This window comes from Ambystoma mexicanum, chromosome 5p (assembly GCF_040938575.1).
Source record: "Ambystoma mexicanum isolate Mex_15411 chromosome 5p, UKY_AmexF1_1, whole genome shotgun sequence".
Lineage (NCBI taxonomy): Eukaryota > Metazoa > Chordata > Amphibia > Caudata > Ambystomatidae > Ambystoma > Ambystoma mexicanum.
The window spans coordinates 1349140726-1349161359 of NC_090930.1; the positions used below are offsets into that span (position 1 = coordinate 1349140726).

General features: G+C 46.2%; 1 protein-coding gene across 1 annotated transcript in view; it reads left to right on the plus strand.

Moving 5' to 3' along the window:
• LOC138481559 (fibrous sheath-interacting protein 2-like) overlaps nt 1-20634 on the plus strand; it is a 380784-nt gene that overhangs the window by 130723 nt on the left and 229427 nt on the right. The window lies entirely within an intron of this gene.

A 20634-nucleotide genomic window follows, 5' to 3' on the forward strand; every position in this document is an offset into this window, starting at 1 on the left:
ATTTCGGAGTGGTGAGTAACATCCACCCAACCAGTCAAGTTCTTTAAAGATTTGGTTACATATGTTGTGTTATTTGGCATTTATATAGCTCTCTATATATCATTGGTATGATCTCAAAGCGCTTGTGGGTTGAACGCCCTTGGAGACCATAGTCCAGGTCAGTTGAGAGAGTAGGGTTGCATAGGGTGCTTGGGTGCACTCAATATGTGAGCAGCTGATGTGATTGCCTGATGGTAGCTGCATCCTAACATTAGGTGCAGTGGTATTGAGAGATCAGTTGAATGTGCGCAGTCTGGTGGTTGGTCTCCAAGACTGTATTCTGGCGGCATTTGGCATGTGTAGGACGCGTATGTGTGCAGCTAGGCCAATTTTTTTTGTTGTCATATGGTATAGCTGCGTTCTAGCAGGATGTTGACGTGTTCATGGAGTATTGTTCATATCTGAGCAGCTAGGACAAATTGATAGAGGGGTATAGCTGCGCTCTATTGTGTGTTGGTGTAGAGTAGAGAGTGAGCATAGTGATAGGAGAGGTGAGTGTCTGGAGTGGATTTTTTTATTCTTACGAGCCCACTGTTCCGGATGTGACCCAAGTAGTACCTTCTCTTTTCTTGTACTCCCTGAATCTTTAAAGTATTGGGCAGGAGTCTTCCCAAACTTTAAGATCAGGGCTTGCTTCAATTTCGTAGTCTTTTCTCTCAGTCTTTGACATTTCCACAATGGCACTGCAGCCAGAGCGGGGAAGTCTACTGAGTAACAATACAATCTTATCAGCATCTACTACTTCTTGTACTTCACAAGCATACTCAAAAGCAGTCATTCAGTCCATGATGTCATTTTTCATATCATACACTGTGAGCAGATCTTTAGGAAATATAGGATATGAGGAGGAACCAGAACCATTTCTGGATCCCCTTGAGGAGCTGTTGTCAACTTGAAGCTTGGAAAGCTCCAACTGATGTTCCCTATCTTTTTGTTGATATAATTTCTCCATCTCAAGATTAGCCATGTTAAATTCAAGTTATTTTTCTCTTAGCCTAAGCTTCTGTCTCTGCGATCTAACATAGCCTCAGCCTCAGAGGAAGTAGAGGACACATGGGATTGGACATCATCATCCTCATCCTCTCTCTCAATGATGGCAGAAACAGACATATCATGACTGTTACTGGGAGCAGCCCCAGCACCTTCTGCTCTATCATAGGAGGGAAGAGGAACAATGCTACTTTCTTGCCAATCAATCTTTTGGATAAGTTCAGCTTTTGTGTTAGGGACAGGGATGCCTCTTTCTGCACATTGCCTTCTTAATGTTTCTGATCTGGAAGCACCCAAAGTAATAGGAGTGACTGATTCCATTTTTATAAGTTAAGTGGTTTACAACTACTAGCTAAACAAAAGTCACTGAGTTACTGTTTAAATTTAATCCGGTGCCACACCAGTGTACAACACCAAAGTACTTTATTTCTTATCCCACCGCTGTACAGTAAATAGTTAGATTGTATTTCTGAACTCTGCTCTGGTGAGAAGATATTCAGGAGGCCACCCTTGTTTAGTGAAAAAGGGAACACTTCTGCAAAGTTAGCCAGGACAATTCAAGGTAGCTTGGAGAGCAGTCGGGTCTAAGCCTCAGGGGTAGTGGGGGTGACCTGAGGTCTTGGATGAGCACACACAGTAGGACACAAGCTCTTAGACAGTAGTATATCAAAAATATACAATGTATTAGGCCTTTAACAAACACAAGTGAATAATGATGAACACAGTAATAATACTACTTAAACACACTATATAAAACATGTGTACAAACACTTTTCGGTCAATGTGGTAAAGTGTGGATTCCTACCAAATCCTTCAAGGAGGGAAAGCACACAAATGTTAACGCAATGGCCCACTCCAGAAATGGATGTCCCTAACTTAAGAAGTCCAGCTCTACAAAGATTGGATTGAGATATTTGGTTCCAAGAGTCAGAGGTGGGTCTGCTATGGAGAACAAAGCTGTTCCCAACTTTCGGACGACTATAGGAAGCAAGAGCCACCCAAGTCAAGACAAACACCACAAGGGATCCTTTGTGAATAAAAAGGTATTGGATGAACCAGGGGCCACTGGTAAGTAGTAAGATTACTCATCACCCTTATCTCACTCTGGCTTCAAACTTGGCAGGTTTGAAGAAGGTCGCCTGGACTACCAAATCCCCTCCTTGGTTACGCTTCCAAGTGAACAGCCGCTAGGGTGTGGATGTGGGTCCAATTTACATCAGGAGCTGTACCTCTCATCTCGAACACAGGACAAAGAAAACACTGATGCAGCTGGTTTTAGGACACTTGAAAAAAGACGGAAAAGTCACCAGCAGTGACTGCCACTGTTGCACAGTGATGCAGGAGCACCCACGTCTCACGGACTGATGCATCCTTCTCTCTCGTGGCACAAAGGAGTAGGGACAACGAGATTTGGCAAGAAGGTGCCTTACAGTGCGAACTAGGGTTCTCCCAAAGCTCTAGCCGAAACTCGATGTAGCAACGCTCCAGAACGGATGCCAAGGGAACAGCTGGTCAGTCCACTGGAGGGCCCAAGATCACTTCTGAGAAGGCTTGTTTGCAGGGCACCAACAAGACGTAGAGAATGATTGGTCCCACCACTTAAAAGGGTTGAAGCACCTTTGCAGGTCTTCGGAGATTGATCACAAAGCAGGGCTCTCCTGGGAAAACAGCGGGCTCCGGGTGCCAAACATTCTCTGTGCGGTTCCAGACAGTCCTTGGATCTGCTTTGCTGCATTGTATACTTGGCTCTGTGTAGCGGTCGATTCAGAACTCAGGGTGTTCTGCGGTTCTGCACTTACTCATGCACACTAGCAGTGGTCCAATCAGGGACCACTGCAGCTCTCATGCTCTCATGCACACAGGACATCCTGGCGCCAACAGTGTGGATTGGCACCCACTCCTGGGCACCCACGCACATGACATACATTAGCCCACGAAAAGCGCCGGCTTTCGCGGGTGAATGCATGGCCAAATAAGGAATCCTCAGGTCACAAAGAGCAAGGGGAAGGCCAAAGGACAAAATGGCCAAAGGAGACAGGAAAAGACAAAAGATCTTTTGGCATGGCCATGACAGACCCTAGACCATGGGTGCACAACATACAGCCCGCGGGCCAGTTGCGGCTCGCCATGCTCTTTTGTCCGGCCGCCCTCCATTAGGAAAGTCTTTGTTGTCTTCCGGGCCTGACAAAACACTGGCCCTCATTGGCTCAGCACACACACGCACCACGTCGCTCCAACGAGCCACGTAATCCGTGTGTGCTGCACCAATGGAGGGCCAGCACTACGGCTGGCGTGGTCCATAAGGCTTGATGCCGGAAGGCATTTCAGCCTTGGACCACGCCAGCCGTAGTACGATTCCAGCGTTCCAGCTTACCTGCCTTCCAGCACGTCTCCGGTAAGTGGTCTGTTTGTGTTTGTGTGTCGGGTTTGTTTTGCTTTATGTTTGTGTGTGTATGTTGCGATGAGGGGGGAGGGTCGGATTTGTGTGTCGGATGTGTATGAATGTTTGGATTTGAATGTATTTTGTGTGTATGTTGAGATGCGGGGTGGGGGGGTGTCAGATGTGTATGAATGTTTGGTTTTGAATGTATTTTGTGTGTATGTTGAGATGCGGGGTGGGGGGGTGTCAGATGTGTATGAATGTTTGGTTTTGAATGTATTTTGTGTGTATGTTGAGATGCGGGGGTGGGGGGGTGTCGGATGTGTATGAATGTTTGGATTTGAATGTATTTTGTGTGTATGTTGAGATGCGGGGGTGGGAGGTGTCGGATGTGTGTCGGATGTGTATGAATGTTTGGATTTTAATGTTTTTTGTGTGTATGTTGAGATGTGGGGGTTGAGGGGTGTTGGATGTGTATGAATGTTTGGATTTGAATGTTTTTGTGTGTATGTTGAGATGCGGAGGTGGGGGATTGTCGGATGTGTATGCATGTTTCGATTTGAATGTTTTTTGCGTGCTGAGTTGGGGGGTGGGGGGTTCGGGTCTGTATGGGTGCATGTTTGTGTGTGTGTGTTGAGTTGTGGGGTGGGGGTTCGTGTCTGAATGGGTGCATGCTTGAGAGTGTGTGTGCTGAGTTGGGGGGTGGGGGGTTTGGAGTTGGGGGGTTGGGGGGTTAGGGTCCTTATGGGTGCATGTTTGTGTGTGTGCTGAGTTGGGGGGTGGGGGTTCGGGTCTGTATGGGTGCTTGTTTGAGAGTGTGCTGATTTGGGGGGTGGGGGGTTTGGGTCTGTATGGGTGCATGTTTGTGTGTGTGCTGAGTTGGGGGTGGGGGGTTCGGGTCTGTATGGGTGCATGCTTGAGAGTGTGTGTGCTGAGTTGGGGGGTGGGGGGTTTGGAGTTGGGGAGGTGGGGGGTTGGGGTCTTTATGGGTGCATGTTTGTGTGTGTGCTGAGTTGGGGGGTGGGGGTTCGGGTCTGTAATGGTGCTGGTTTGTGTGTGCTGATTTGGGGGGTGGTGGGTTTGGTTGGGGGTGAGGGTGCCATGGGGCATAGTGTTTGGTTGGGGGGGAGGGTGCCATGGGGCATAGTGTTTGGTTGGGTGTGAGGGGGCCATGGGGCATAGTGTTTGGTTCGAGGTAAGGGGGCCCTGGGGCATAGTATTTGGTTGGGGGTGAGGTACATGGGGCATAGTGTTTGGTTGGGGGTGAGGGTGCCATGGGGCATAATGTTTGGTTGGGTGTAAGGGGGCCATGGGGCATAGTGTTTGGTTGGGGGTGAGGGACATGGGGCATAGTGATTGGTTGGGGGTGAGGGGGCCATGGGGCATAGTGTTTGGTTGGGTGTGAGGGGGCCATGGGGCATAGTGTTTGTTTGGTGTGTTTAGGGGCCATGGGGCATAGTGTTTGGTTGGGGGTGAGGGACATGGGGCACAATGTTTGGTTGGGGGTGAGGGGGCCATGGGGTATTGTGTTTGGTTGGGGGTGAGTGGGCCATGGGGCATAGTGTTTGGTTGTGGGTGAGGGTGCCATGGGGCATAATGTTTGGTTGGGTGTAAGGGGGCCATGGGGCATAGTGTTTGGTTGGGTGTGAGGGGGCCATGGGGCATAGTGTTTGGTTGGGTGTGAGGGGGCCATGGGGCATAGTGTTTGGTTGGGGTGAGGGACATGGGGCATAATGTTTGGTTGGGGGTGAGGGGGCCATGGGGCATTGTGTTTGGTTGGGGGTGAGGGACATGGGGCATTGTGTTTGGTTGGGGGTGAGGGACATGGGGCATAGTGATTGGTTGGGGGTGAGGGGGTCATGGGGCATAGTGTTTGGTTGGGGGTGAGGGGGCCATAGGGCATTGTGTTTGGTTGGGTGTGAGGGGGCCAAGGGGCATAGTGTTTGGTTGGGGGTGAGGGAGCCATGGGGGATAGTGTTTGGTTGGGGGTAAGGGGGCCCTGGGGCATAGTGTTTAGTTGGGGGTGAGGGTGCCATGGGGCATAGTGTTGGTTGGGGGTGAGGGGGCCCTGGGGCATAGTGTTTGGTTGGGGGTGAGGGATATGGGGCATAGTGTTTGGTTGGGGGTGAGGGGGCCATGGGGCATAGTGTTTGGTTGGGTGTGAGGGGGCCCTGGGGCATAGTGTTTGGTTGGGGGTGAGGGTGCCATGGGGCATAATGTTTGGTTGGGGGTGAGGGGGCCATGGGGCATAGTGTTTGGTTGGGGGTGAGGGGGCCATGGGGCATTGTGTTTGGTTGGGGGTGAGGGACATGGGGCATAGTGTTTGGTTGGGGATGAGGGTGCCATGGGGCATAATGTTTGGTTGGGTGTAAGGGGGCTTGGGGTATAGTGTTTGGTTGGGTGAGAGGGGGCCATGGGGCATAGTGTTTGGTTGGGTGTGAGGGGGCCATGGGGCATAGTGTTTGGTTGGGGGTGAGGGACATGGGACATAATGTTTGGTTGGGGGTGAGGGGGCCATGGGGCATAGTGTTTGGTTGGGGGTGAGGGACATGGGGCATTGTGTTTGGTTGGGGGTGAGGGACATGGGGCATAGTGTTTGGTTGGGGGTGAGGGGGCCATGGGGCATAGTGTTTGGTTGGGGGTGAGGGGGCCATAGGTCATTGTGTTGGGTTGGGGAGAGGGGGCCCTGGGACATAGTGTTTGGTTGGGGGTTAGGGGGCCATGGGGCATAGTGTTTGGTTGGGGGTGAGGGGGCCCTGGGGCATAGTGTTTGGTTGGGGGTGAGGGTGACATGGGGCACAGTGTTTGGTTGGGGGTGAGGGGGCCCTGGGGCATAGTGTTTGGTTGGGGGTGAGGGTGCCATGGGGCATAGTGTTTGGTTGGGGTGAGGGGGCCATGGGGCATAGTGTTTGGCTGGGGGTGAGGGTGCCATGGGGCATAATGTTTGGTTGGGTGTAAGGGGGCCATGGGGCATAGTGTTTGGTTGGGTGTGAGGGGGCCATGGGGCATAGTGTTTGGTTGGGGGTGAGGGGGCCCTGGGGCATAGTGTTTGGTTGGGGGTGAGGGTGCCATGGGGCATAGTGTTTGGTTGGGGGTGAGGGGGCCATGGGGCATAGTGTTTGGTTGGGGGTGAGGGGGCCCCGGGGCATAGTGTTTGGTTGGGGGTGAGGGTGTCATGGGGCATAGTGTTTGGTTGGGGGTTAGGGGGCCCTGGGGCATAGTGTTTGGTTGGGGGTGAGGGATATGGGGCATAGTGTTTGGTTGGGGGTGAGGGGGCCATGGGGCATAGTGTTTGGTTGGGTGTGAGGGGGCCCTGGGGCATAGTGTTTGGTTGGGGGTGAGGGTGCCATGGGGCATAATGTTTGGTTGGGGGTGAGGGGGCCATGGGGCATAGTGTTTGGTTGGGGGTGAGGGGGCCATGGGGCATTGTGTTTGGTTGGGGGTGAGGGACATGGGGCATAGTGTTTGGTTGGGGATGAGGGTGCCATGGGGCATAATGTTTGGTTGGGTGTAAGGGGGCTTGGGGTATAGTGTTTGGTTGGGTGAGAGGGGGCCATGGGGCATAGTGTTTGGTTGGGTGTGAGGGGGCCATGGGGCATAGTGTTTGGTTGGGGGTGAGGGACATGGGACATAATGTTTGGTTGGGGGTGAGGGGGCCATGGGGCATAGTGTTTGGTTGGGGGTGAGGGACATGGGGCATTGTGTTTGGTTGGGGGTGAGGGACATGGGGCATAGTGTTTGGTTGGGGGTGAGGGGGCCATGGGGCATAGTGTTTGGTTGGGGGTGAGGGGGCCATAGGTCATTGTGTTGGGTTGGGGAGAGGGGGCCCTGGGACATAGTGTTTGGTTGGGGGTGAGGGGGCCATGGGGCATAGTGTTTGGTTGGGGGTGAGGGGGCCCTGGGGCATAGTGTTTGGTTGGGGGTGAGGGTGACATGGGGCACAGTGTTTGGTTGGGGGTGAGGGGGCCCTGGGGCATAGTGTTTGGTTGGGGGTGAGGGTGCCATGGGGCATAGTGTTTGGTTGGGGTGAGGGGGCCATGGGGCATAGTGTTTGGCTGGGGGTGAGGGTGCCATGCGGCATAATGTTTGGTTGGGTGTAAGGGGGCCATGGGGCATAGTGTTTGGTTGGGTGTGAGGGGGCCATGGGGCATAGTGTTTGGTTGGGGGTGAGGGGGCCCTGGGGCATAGTGTTTGGTTGGGGGTGAGGGTGCCATGGGGCATAGTGTTTGGTTGGGGGTGAGGGGGCCATGGGGCATAGTGTTTGGTTGGGGGTGAGGGGGCCCCGGGGCATAGTGTTTGGTTGGGGGTGAGGGTGTCATGGGGCATAGTGTTTGGTTGGGGGTTAGGGGGCCATGGGGCATAGTGTTTGGTTGGGGGTGAGAGTGCCATGGGGCATAGTGTTTGGTTGGGTGTAAGGGGGCCATGGGGCATAATGTTTGGTTGGGGGTGAGGGACTTGGGGCATAGTGTTTGGTTAGGGGTGAGGGGGCCATGGGGCATAGTGTTTGGTTGGGTGTGAGGGGGCCATGGGGCATAGTGTTTGGTTGGGTGTGAGGGGGCCATGGGGCATAGTGTTTGCTGGGGGTGAGGGACATGGGGCATAATGTTTGGTTGGGGGCGAGGGGGTCATGGGGCATTGTGTTTGGTTGGGGGTGAGCGACATGGGGCATAGTGTTTGGTCGGGGGTGAGGGGGCCATGGGGCAAAGTGTTGCACTCCAAGAGTGAACCCAATAATAAAGCTAAAACAGGCAAAGTTAGGAGATGTTCATCTTTGGCTTTTTGAGGAAACCTGACTCAACGAAGGCCATACTCCTCTTGGGCAACCCAAATAGCAAACTGTAGCAGTCCAAAATAACGGCATGTCCAATCTAGGGTCAATAAAATATATATAAGTTAATTAAACAGGCGAGATACAATAACTAAATAGAAATAAATTATAACAATGGAAAATGTGCAGTACAAAATGTAAGTTTGAAATGCAAATAAAAATCGTTACCCCTCAAAAACATTCTTTTTCCATGTGTTTAGTACAAATTGGGGGTTTAAAAAGCCTCCTGCCACGCCCGCCTACCGCCCCGCCCACATTTACTTTTCGGCCCACTATAGCCCTCATGTAAGGTACTTTCGGCCCTCTGTCAAAATCAGTTCTGAACCTGTGCCCTAGACAGTCAGAAGCCAAAGGCGGTAAGCTTAGTATGGATCAGTAAAAGTTAAGAAAAATACACAAAAAGCTTCTGTTGCCACCAGTCTACTCCTAGGCACATTGTCCAGTTACCAAAAAATCCTTAAAGGATGTCTGTGGCCCGAAAACGCAAGGACCCTAGTTCACGGTACACTAATGTACTTTGCGCACTGACTTACGGTGGCCAAAAGTGACAACAACGTCATAAGACTAAGTCTGAGTACTGACTGTCAGAAGGACAAGTCAGTTTCCTCAGAACGTTGAGCGAAAGCCCAGTGGAGTCATTTGAAGGCTGTGCTTCGCTGGCAGAAAGTCAGGTCAGGTGGCTGAAACAAAAGCAAAAAGTTGTGGGGTCCACAAATGCCGAGGTAAAACAGCAGTAAGTTAAATGTTACCTAATACTACCCTGTGCCTATGTAACGGTAGCAATCTTGTCTATTGTAAATGGCACCTTACCCATGCCAATTCCACTTGCATACAATACTCTTGGCACATTGAGTAGCAAGATAGTGGAATTTACACCAACTATTCCCCTCTTGGTATATACAAAGAAACAAAATGCTCTATCCAGGATTGATCTTCAGCTGAGGTGCCCAAGTCTTTGACCAAATGTACATGTTTAGGTCCCTTTGTGACCAAATCCCCAAATATCCCAGTGGTCTTATCTTTGAATGCCTTGGACAAGTTCATCCCATGCCTCATCTGCCTCATCTGCCTTAGGTTTCTTAATGCATTGTTTATAGTTTGACCAGACTTGAGCAATCGTATTGGTCTTCGTGGAAACATCTTTCAGTGCTTGGAGGAGTTCTGATTACGGCTGGCTACATTTCCCATCGAACCAGCCATTTCTTTTGGGCCAGACCTGCTGGAAACCTTTTTTTGTAAAAGGAATCTGAGATCTGTGCAATCATGGATTTGTAAGTGGGTACTCAAATTCCTGCTCGGTCATTCATGCCATTAAATAATAACCATAGTTGGACTAAAATGGGTTGTAAAATCTGATCATCGGTACACATTTCCATTAATCTTCTGCCATTTAACTCTTGTCGGCTGGGGTTGTACTAGTTCATGCTTTAGGGATGGATTAGGACTATGGTCATTTTCCATTTGTAGCCCTTTGAGTCTCAGAGCAATGGGGTGATGATCACTGCACTATTCCCAAACGACCGATATTTAATTCGGACATTTCGAGAGTCACACACAAATTTAAATGGTATATTCAATAAGAGGTTATATTTAATACAGGAAGCATGAAATGTGAAAATGGGAATCTTTTTAGAATGTTTTCGTTACTAGTTATGACGTTTTGGTATGTAAGGGGTTCCATTTAACATGGGCATACATTATGTGAATTAAACGCATTTGATATTGTGGTGATACCTTCAATAAAATGTTTTGAGAGAAAATTGCATTTCCTGCTTTGGAAGCTTTAACTGAACACCAAGTAGTATTAGTTACCCAAATCCCTAAAACACATAGGAAGAGTCAAGATTATGAACAGGTGGAGTACATCAAAGAAACGAGGGAAAAAAGGAAAAGCTTCTGGAACGGGGAAAAGCAGGGCACAAGGACAATACCAATGTGCTGGCGACTCATACTGACTAAGAAAAGCCATTAACAATATGAAAGAGAAGGCTAACACCTAACTGTGGGTAGAGGTAGAAATTGCTGACTGAATGCTCAGGGAACCACTAATTATAATAAACACATCCACATTTTTCAATGATTCCTCCTTCCTCCTTCCTCTCCAAAGAATGGATTTCACACTTCAGTAACTTGTATAGTGCCACAGGCTTCTCACAGGAATCCAGGCCTACTTGGGATCAGCAAAACCTGCTAACAACCTTAGCTGAAATCATGACCCTGGATTTAATCACAAGTATTCTTTTTTTTTTCCTTCTTTTTTTAAATATATATTTATTGATTGGCCATAAATTACACGTGACACATACATTTAGTGGTATTCTAATACATCAATGACAAAAGGCAAATGAAAAACGTGTACAATGGATACAATTAAAAAATAATAAATCATAGTAAACTATAATATAACAATTTCTCTCTCAGTTACATTTTCAAATAGCAATTAATTGTGAAGACTTGGAAATCAACAGGTGAGACAAGACAAACACCATACAAACTAGGAAACAATAGGTAAGCAAGGAAGGGACAATGGAACTGGCCACCTACCGCCTTGCACTACTCTTATTTGCCTAAGCATGCATCTCTTAGCATCCCGGATATCCCTATCAAATTATTTGTTGGTTTAGTTACTAACCAGCAGATGCATCTTGGGGCAAGAACATACTTGGGAGCTAGTAGTTTAAGCCATGCTTCAACCTTGTTACAACCCAGTGCGCCCAGGTACTCAATGTCCCCGCCAGTGAGTTTGGTGATCCTGTCCCCAACTTTTGAAGGTTTCTAACGTCCACTGTATTCGATTCCCAGCATGATTAAGCTGTAAACCGGAACAGCCACGAGGAACCCTCTGATTGAGCTGAAAATCAGGCTTTAAATTAATTGTGAGGGCTAGCCTGTCATGGGCACTATAATCATTAGCAATCACACTGAGGTCCTGGGTAGCTCAGACGAGCATCAGTCCCCCAAAAATAATCATGTGTGGCCTTGCTGTTATTCCCAACCCAAGTGTATTGCCCTATTGCAATAGGCAGCACACTGTAATTCATCTAAACATCTTGCATGAAAGCCCCCACCAATGTTTTTTTATTTTTATTTAAAATGATATAGTTTATTTTTCTAAACTTTTCATTTCTATACATTACATTCATAATTTTCAGTCTGTACATATAAAAGAAAAGGAAGGAAAAACAGGAAAAAGAAAAGAAAAAAAAGAAAAAAGAAAAAAAAAGATAAATACATTTAAAAAAATCATTCTTAAATCATTACAGCGTATTTGATAATATTTCTCCAAAATTGAATTATCGTATAAGTCAATTTCTTGTTGTTGTCTAACAGTATTTGTCCCCATCTTTCCCTTACATTCAGCTGAATGTCGACCGCAAAAACATTCCACTGTAGAGTTTTCTTTTTTCCATCAGTTCTTTACATTCCATTAGGACATGGAAAAGAGTTTCAATTTGTGTTTGTTTCTTCCTGCATCTACAGAAGGCTTGTGCTGTGCGCTAGAAATCTGTTTGATTTTTAGAAAGCGTTCACGTGTGGGGAGCAAGTTGAGACGTAGTCGCAGAAACAAGTCTCTGATATGCTTATCAGGGAAGAGTTTCAGATAATTCGGAAGATGATTGACAGGCCTTATCTCCATGCCACAGTTGAGATTCATGTGATATTAATCTTTAGTTGGATAGTAAGGATCCAGTCATTTTGCATTATTCTTTTCTTCGCGTGCTGTGGACACTGGATCAGCATTTACATCGAAATGTAGACCTTCTCAAGGTGTTCTTCCATTTTGTTTTTCCAGTTGTTGAATGTTTGTTTGTTAACTGTTGCAGCATTAGTACGAAGTATCTCAATAGCTGGGTTATATTCGTCGCTCATGATTTTCCGGAATAAGTCAAGGTGTTTCCACGTCACGGTGGATTGCAGTGATTGTGTTGCAATTTCGTATCGAATGCTAGTGCTAGCCATGGGGAATAACTGTGGTAAACCTAAAACCTTGCACCAAAAGATGGCTTCTACCTGTTGCCATATCTCTGTATTTAGGTTTAGCATTGTTTCAGCACCATAAACTAGGATTGCTATGACCTTTTGATGAAAAAAGGTTATAACCGGTTGCAACGAATATTTCCCATATTTTCTGTGTAGAAATGCTCCTTGTCTGGCTAGCACATGGGCTTTGGATTTAAGGTGGATACTCCATTCAGTTTCAACTTTAGATTGATTAACCCAGACACCTAGGTATTTGACTGTGTTGACCTGTGTTAGTTTGTTATTCTGTAAGAACCAGGTAAATTGCGAGTTCATTTGTTTCTTCGTTAATGGCATAATTTGTGTTTTCTTTGTGTTCATTTTTAGTTTGTTCAATGTCATATAGGTTTCCATTTGGTCCAGACATATTTGTAATCCCCTCTGCGTTTTATCGAACACCACAATATCATCAGCATACATCATCTGCGGTAGGTGAGTAGCATTAACTTTAGGCGGATTCCGTGATGGGATGTTCATATACTCATAGAAATCTAAGGTAAAACGTTTGAAAAGAGTAGCTGCCAGTGGGCAGCCCTGTTTCAGTCCATTATGAGTGTGGATTGGCATGGATACTATGCCATCAGCTGTCATCCAAATTTGTATACTGGTGTTGCTGTACAATAGTTTGATGGGCTCCAAAATTTCTACGGGGCACCTCCACAGTTTGAATTTTTTCCATAGTTCTTGTCTGCTTATCATATCGAATGCAGGCTTTAAGTCAATAAATCCTGCAAATACCTGGATTTTGTCTCGAATGGCCTCTTGTTTTAACAAATTCAGTAACATCAGGTCGATGTTAGTACCAGCCTTTTTGACAAAGCCAGCTTGTCTTTTCGCTTGCCGTTCATTTGCTGCCGCCCAGCTCTCCAATTGTTGTAGTGGATAAGAGGTGAAGATTTTCCCCAGTGGGTCAAGCAGAGCAATAGGACGATAGTTGTTTGGCTGCTTTCTGTCGCCCTGCTTGAAGATCGGAACAAGTATGGCAGATTGCCAGGTTTGGGGAACTGTGTTGAGTTCTCTGATCATTTCAAAAATCTTGAGACAAAATTTTGTCCAATGATTTGGATTCTGCTTGATGACTGAGTTAGACAGCCTGAGAGATGTTCAGTCTAGCAATGGTTTCCTGTATATCTGAGCTCTTATATTTTAGTGCCCCTCTTAATGGTAGTTTGTCAGGCATCATGATCTGGGTCGAGTCTCGTGATTATATAAGTCAGTGATATGAGCAATCCAGGCGGCTTCTGGGATGTCTGAGATCAGTCTGTTCCTCGTATTTTCACATTGTCATGATCACAGGCCAGTTCGTAGGTTAATAGTAGTCTTAAGGGTTAATTCCAGGCAGATAGTGGTGTTGCCAGGGGATAGACAGGTAAATTCCATTGAATCAATAGGACTTCCTGTTTTCCTGCAATGGCCGCCTCATTGCGCCATCCAGAGACTACTCTCACAGGTCTAGTCTATTTCAGTATTTTCCTATATATTGCAGGCTCATCTGGAGACTTGCGCTTCGCGTCGTTGACTGCTTGCAGTACTAACGCTTACTGCGGTCTCTCAGAAAGTTCCTCAGCTGTTTTCAGTCAGAGCCCTTGCCCTTGCCCTTGCCCGTAGTTTCTACTCAATTCTTCTTCCCGCCTCCCTTCCATTTAGGCTAGTTCCAGTCCCTTACATTTTATTCTTTTCCGTCGTGTTGTGAAACGTCTCCTCAGTGAATACCGGCAGGGATACTGGAACAATTTGCAAGTATTCTTTTGTGGTGTTGTTGTAATTGCAAAGGTTTAGTCTCTAATATTCTTATTAGAGTCAGTGTTTCTTGTTGTCGCCGTTTACGCGGCAAATTTCTAGTCACAGTTGACAGTTGTAACTGCCGGCAAGGAGCGCACGCACCGTGGCATAATTATCAGAGCTGCTAGTGTTTTCAAGAGGCGCTCCTCTACTCGATGAGTCAAACTTATAATTGTCTGCGTGTTAGTTTTTTCGAGTGGAGTTGCCTCTGACATTTTAGGCATTGTTTTCAGGCTTTTGTGTAATTGCTGTTGATATTAAAATAACAAAATTTCTCCTCAGCCAAGTTGATAAATGTAAATCACCCACACATCACTCGATAGTCAATCCCTTATATGAATATTTTCTGAAGCATTAGGTGGAGGGTTGTTACACTCACTACCGTTGGTTATTATAGGGCTATTCCTTTTCCCTTAAACTTCACTTAGGTATTTAGGATAAGGGTGACTAGAGTTAGGTTACCTCATGTTCTAGAACTCTCTAGTTATCTACACCCCCCTTTAGTGTGGCTGCCTCCATTATACCAACATTCTTCAGGACTTGCGCCCCTGTGTGAAAACAGGATGGAGAGTTCATAAAAAATTATAATCAGGTGAGCCTGGGGGTATACTTGGGGACTAAAATCCAAAACAGTCTGTTGAAAGAGAAATTCCCAAGGGGTGGATGTTAAGGAAAGTTATTGTTTGATGTTTCCACAGTAATTCTCTGTTCCTTGAAGAAGGGATTGGTAAAGATCTCTCAGGGTGTTCCCGCAGAGTTCAGGTAAGCGTTACACACGTTGATTTAGGATGTTCCACAGGTTTCTGGTGTTTCTAGATGCTTCAAGCATCTTTTCGGCATCCTGTTGTAATGTCTGCGCTTTGTTGTTCTTGCTCCAGTTGGTGTATCTCTGTTTTTCTTTCCTTATCAGCGCTAATTTGTTTGTATCTTGGCTTTTCCTAAGATTTGTGATGTTCATGCGCAATTCTGCTTTCTTATTCTTTCTTTTAATGTTAAAGCAGTGCATATGTTGTGGTCTTGTTTTGTTTTTAAACATTATTTTTTGTTGATAAGGTCTCAGGAGCCACTTGTAATTTAGTTTCTCTGTTCCTGTTCGCAGGGTCGACAAAAAAGTTCCTGGCAATCCATCTATTTGGTTCTTTTGAATCTGTAGTCTCATTTGACTTCCATCAAGTTAGAGCTGTGGAAGACATATTTTCTTTTTTTTTTGGCTTTATGAGCCAGACCATTTGTAACATCCAATGGTAACTCATATTAGAATAAATTGTTTCGGTTTTAATAATTTTGTGAAGATCCCTGGGGATGTATAAATGTAATCAATGATAGCCACGGAGGTACCTCTTGACCAGGTTGGTTGTATCTCGTCTTTGTTGTTTAGGGGTTTGTGTGTGATTAGCAAATTACGATCGTCCATTTCTCTGTTCCAGCGTCTCGCTCTGGGGGGGGGGGGAGATGTGGCATCCTCCTGTCTCTTACCAACTTGGTCATAGACATGTAAGTTCAATTCGCCACAAATAATGAAGTCTGTTTGGTGGAATCATTCTGTAGCGTTGTCAATTTCTGAGAATACAGCATCGATGAAGGTTTCTTAGTTTATTGCTAACGGATTCCAATACGAGTTCATGATTGTCGGGATCTTTTTCTCCTTGGGTCGACTCTCATGTTCTGCTGCCTTGTCAGCCGATGGATAATAATTCAAGGTGACGATTTGGATCCATGGATTCACATTTATTGCGTTAACGATTTCCAGATTTGCATCCACTTTTATTAGCATTAAGAGGCCCGGTGCTGGATGACCTCTCGGCCCTTTGAGTACCGGATTCATGAAGGAGATGTATCCCTCGCATATCGGTTGCTGCGTCATCCATGTCTCTTGTAGACAAATAATATGGAAAGTGGAAAGCTGGTAGTTATTCTGTTCAAGATGGCTGTGGGCTTGTGAGTTCCATGAGCACAGGAATATCTTCCAGTCGATTTCAACAGTTGATGGTTAATAATTTCCTGTCTGCGAAGCTTCCATGTAGTCTGTATCTCTCCATATTGAGTTTTTCCAATGCTGTATACTTCTCTTTTCCTCATAGTAGAAGCTGCTCCGGTTTCTGCTCTCCACTTCAAAATATAGCGTATGTATGCTGGATCCTTCATCACGTAGTGTTTGGTTCAAGCTCTTTTATTCTGAACGCGGGTTATTATATTTAATGCAGTGGAAGCCCAGTTAGATAAGTAAGTTCCTATGGGTCAGCACAATTTCCATTTTTGCTTTATCATAAAAATCCACCCATACATCGTCTAAGGAGCGTTCTTCCCAGAACTGGACTAGTTTTATGTCGCATGAAGGTAGGCATTTCAATTGTGGGATGGCATGTAGCAAGCATAGTATATTATGTCGATTTAGTATTATTGTTTCTTTAGATTCTACTATTCTTTGTATCTGTAGTCTATATTCTGTCTGCTTCTTTGTTGGATCCATAAACTTGGCTTGCGTCAAATGAGTATCACAAAGATTCATTTGCAGGTTTGTCCGATTTGTAGTTGTCTCGTGGGAAGTATCTGCTTTTGCTATTGCATTTCCTGAGTTAGAAGTTAGATCAACATTTTCTGTCTCCTGTCAATAGGTGCTTTCTAAATAGCTGCTGGACACATCTTTGCATGATAGATCCATCGTGTAATCCCTGAAGTCATCGTCTGTTATATCCTCACATGAGAGATATGACTTTTCCTCTACTTCGGAGTCGTTCTCATCATATTGGTCGATGATTATCACGGAATTCATGGATGAGTTATCGTATCTATAAGCTTGGGATGTGTCGATATTGGCAGCCGCTTCAGCGTCCAACCCTTGTTGTGGCTGGGTCTTTTGTATATTATCCTCACTTGACTGTGGAGTACAAGAAAGTCCATTTACATTTGGTAACGTTGGAACTGCAGTAGCTTTTTGTTCCACTCCAGACTTTCTTTTTTGAGTTGGTTGTTGTTTTGTTAACTTTATTTTTTTGTCGTTCTGAGGTAAAGATAGTTGTCGTAGAAATGCTCTCGATCCTTTCAGATTTTTTTTATGTTTGTCTTAGATTCCTTCTGATGTTTTTTCTTATTTTGGCTTGTTTTTCCCAAAAAGATGTATATTTCTTTCATATTCGCTCTTTGTTGTTCTAATTGTGGCAAACTTAAAGGGCATGATGGCAATTCTTTTATTCTGCCCGTAATATTATTCTCCTATGATTGCGTATATGGAATAAGGGTCGTAGGGTTAGAATCTTTTGGTCGAGCATTCCTGGTTTGGTTTGCAGGTTCTTTAAGCGTATTTCCCTTCACTGGGTTCATGTTTCACGGTGCCAGGTCATTACAAATTCCGTTGTTAAGATGATGCTTCAGTTGGTTAATATTTTCTTTTATCAGCACCAACTCTGCAGTTATGCTATTAGGGTTTAGCATGGTTATTAGATTGATTGATTGATTGATATTTTATTTCTATCGCGCTCGTACACAAGTGTTTCAGAGCATGAAAAGGCAAGGGAGGGGAACAGGGGAGAACAAAACAGCGATCTTACTAGGCCCACTGACATTGAGAACGCGCAAGTGCATGGGAGAGGGGGAGGGGAAAAGTACATGGAAGGAGGGAGAGGTGGAAAGTGCAAAGCAGAGGAGAAACAGATAAATAACAATAAATAAATAATAAAGGCAACCAACAGTGGTAATGCAGCCAGCAATTTGCAAGTGCTAGGTTTAAGGCAGCAGACAGGGTAGGTCTGATAAGTGCAGGAAGAAAAAGGGAGGGCTGTAGAGGTACAGATACAGACCCCAGTGTAAGCGGTGGCCCAGAGGCAGTGCGAGAGGGTGGCAGGATGAGCAGGTACCTGGGCCCAAAAGACAGAGGGTGGCCAGGTGCACGGTGCCAAGAGAGAACAGATCAGCAGGGGAGAGGGGGAGCGAAGGCAGAAGAAAAGAGGAAGGTCTTGAGGTGCTTCCGGAACCGGAGATGGTTCTCCTCAAGTTTTAGAGTCGCAGGGAGGCTGTTCCAGTGGGAGGCCCCAGCCGAAGACAGAGATCTACCCCCAGCTTGTTTCTTAGAAAAACGACTGACTCTGAGTGAGTTGGAGGTACAGGAGCGAAGAGCTCGAGAGGGGAGGTATTTGCGGAGGGATAGCTGAAGGTATTTTGGACCCAGGCCCCAGAAAGCCTTGTGGACAATGCAGAGGGTTTTGAATTTAGTCCTTGCATACACTGGGAGCCAGTGGAGAGATTTCAGAGCTGGAGAGATACGATCCCAGGGCTTGAGCCCAAGGACAAGTCTCGCAGTCCTGTTCTGGATTAGTTGCAGAGGGCGGAGAGTAGAGGCAGGTAGATTTAGAAAGAGGCTGTTACCTCTGAGGAGGTGCAGTCAGAAATTTGACTTTTTAGAGAGCTCAGAGATGTGGGTGGAGAAGGAAAGGGTGGAGTCAAAGATGACCCTGAGGTTCTTAGCCTTGCAGGTGGGGGTAGAAGGGCCAAGGGAGGCCGGCCAGAGAGTGAGGGGAAAGGATGGTGAAGGTGTGCCGATGAGGAGGATCTCCGTCTTGCTGGCATTCAGACAAAGATCATTGGCGGCACACCAATCTTGAATGGCAGTTAGGCAATCAGAGATGAGAGAGGGAGAGGAGGTGGCAGAGGGCAGCCTGAAAATGAGTTGAGTGTCATCAGCGTAGCACTGGAAATTTGAGCAGAAAATGGCAATGCAGTGGGCGAGAGTTGCCAGGTATTGGTTGAAAAGCCAGGGCGAGAGGTTAGACCCCTGGGGAACACCACAGGTAGAGAGGAATATAGATGAAAGCAAGGACCCAAGTTGGACCTTAGAAGTTTGTTTAGTTCATTTTTGTCGGATCTGTCATGTTTAGCCAGCTCAGATAATCTGTTCTGCCATTGAATGCTTATTTCTGCTACAGTGTCTTTCTGAACATGTAGTCTGTTCAAAAAGGCTTCAATGTAGATCTGCTTGTAGTGGATTAATGCTAAAAGTGTAGCTTGATATTTCATTGTCTCTACAATAATTCCTTAGAGCTTCCATAATGGTATCATTGCTTATGATGTCGTTGCTATCAGCATGTTTTGCAGATCCATCATAGTTGTCGGAATTGTGCCATTTGAACATCCCCTCGGCAGGGTACAGATGCATTTATTATTAGACTTTTCAGCTCTTGGTTGGGAACCCATGGATTGATTCTTTAGAGATTCGATCTTTATTTTGCTCACAGGTGGTAGATTGTCATTGTGTGATGTCAATGGCGTCGGGTTCTGTCCCGGCAACTTATCTTCCAGGATGGACGTCACCGGTATGGATGTTGATTGTTGTGTTCTCATGTCCGCCTTTTTATTTCCAGCAAAGACATTCTTTCTTTTTTTCATGGTTTGACATAAGTAACTTGATTTTGGTAATGTCGAGTGAGAGTCTTGTTACACGCGCACTAGGTGTATGAGGTGTGGAAAGGATTATCCCTTCAGATTTCATTGAGTAATCCTCTCTTAGTTGCCATCTTTGTTTCACTACTATCGCTTTCTGTTTTTGCAACATTTCCCACTTCACTGGTGACAGAGTGTAGCTTGAGTCAAAGTCATGGTGGTTTGCAGCCAACGTTATACGGCTCTCCGCTTTATTGAACATGTTGGTTGTTTTTCATTTGGTGTTCATCAAGTTCTGACTCTTGGGTCTTACAATATTGGTCTTGGTGCTGGTTGGGGTCTTCAACCGTAGTTTTGGTGTATAACCAGGCAGTTCCGACTCTGGTTTCCCCGCTTCCACCTCAGAGCTTCTATATTCTGTTACTAATTTTCTTGCCACTTGTCTCTCTCCCGACCCAACTTCCACTATATTTGTCCCATCTATGTCATTCTGCTGTTGTAGCTGAGCAACTTCCATTGTTGTTTGTGGGAATAAGTTTTGGGTCTGTTTGCACGGGCTGTACAACTCGATCGTCTCCTCTCGGATGTAATCAGTGCCTTTTGCTTCAGAGAATGTCTCTTGCAATGATAAATGCTGTTCCTGCGTGTTGCCTTTCCATGCTATTTCTATCAATACCGCTAGTACTACCGCATCTCCAACAGGTGTTAGCAGAATGTTGTGCACTTCCGGAGGGATGGCATTCAAGCCTGTTTCAACGCTTTCAGTCGTCTCTCCTGTAAGTGAGTGGGGAGTGTCTATAGCGGTGAGTGTTTTAAGTCTTTGTCGCATGAGTGGGCTGGTAGCGCAAGTCATATTTATGTTATTGACAGCTGTGAACAGTTTTTCATTGAACTCACCCGGCTCTATGGTTGATGGCGTTGGTACTTACCAACACACTCAGAAACTGCAGGTCTCAGCACCCGATTCTGTGCACCGTGGCAGTGGTTGGATAGTGGTGCAAACCGCAGTGATCCGCTGACAGTTCACCTCCGTCTTCTGTGTTGGATCAATGGTATCCTGATGTCCTGAGTACTCTGTTGGTGTGACGGGTGCAGATTATGAGGCCCCGCCTCCCCACATCACCAGCAAAACAGCAATATAATAGGGCAACCTCCCCATATCTCACCTCACCAACTGCCAAAATTACTTCCAAGGAGGTTTGTACTTCTTCCATATATCTAG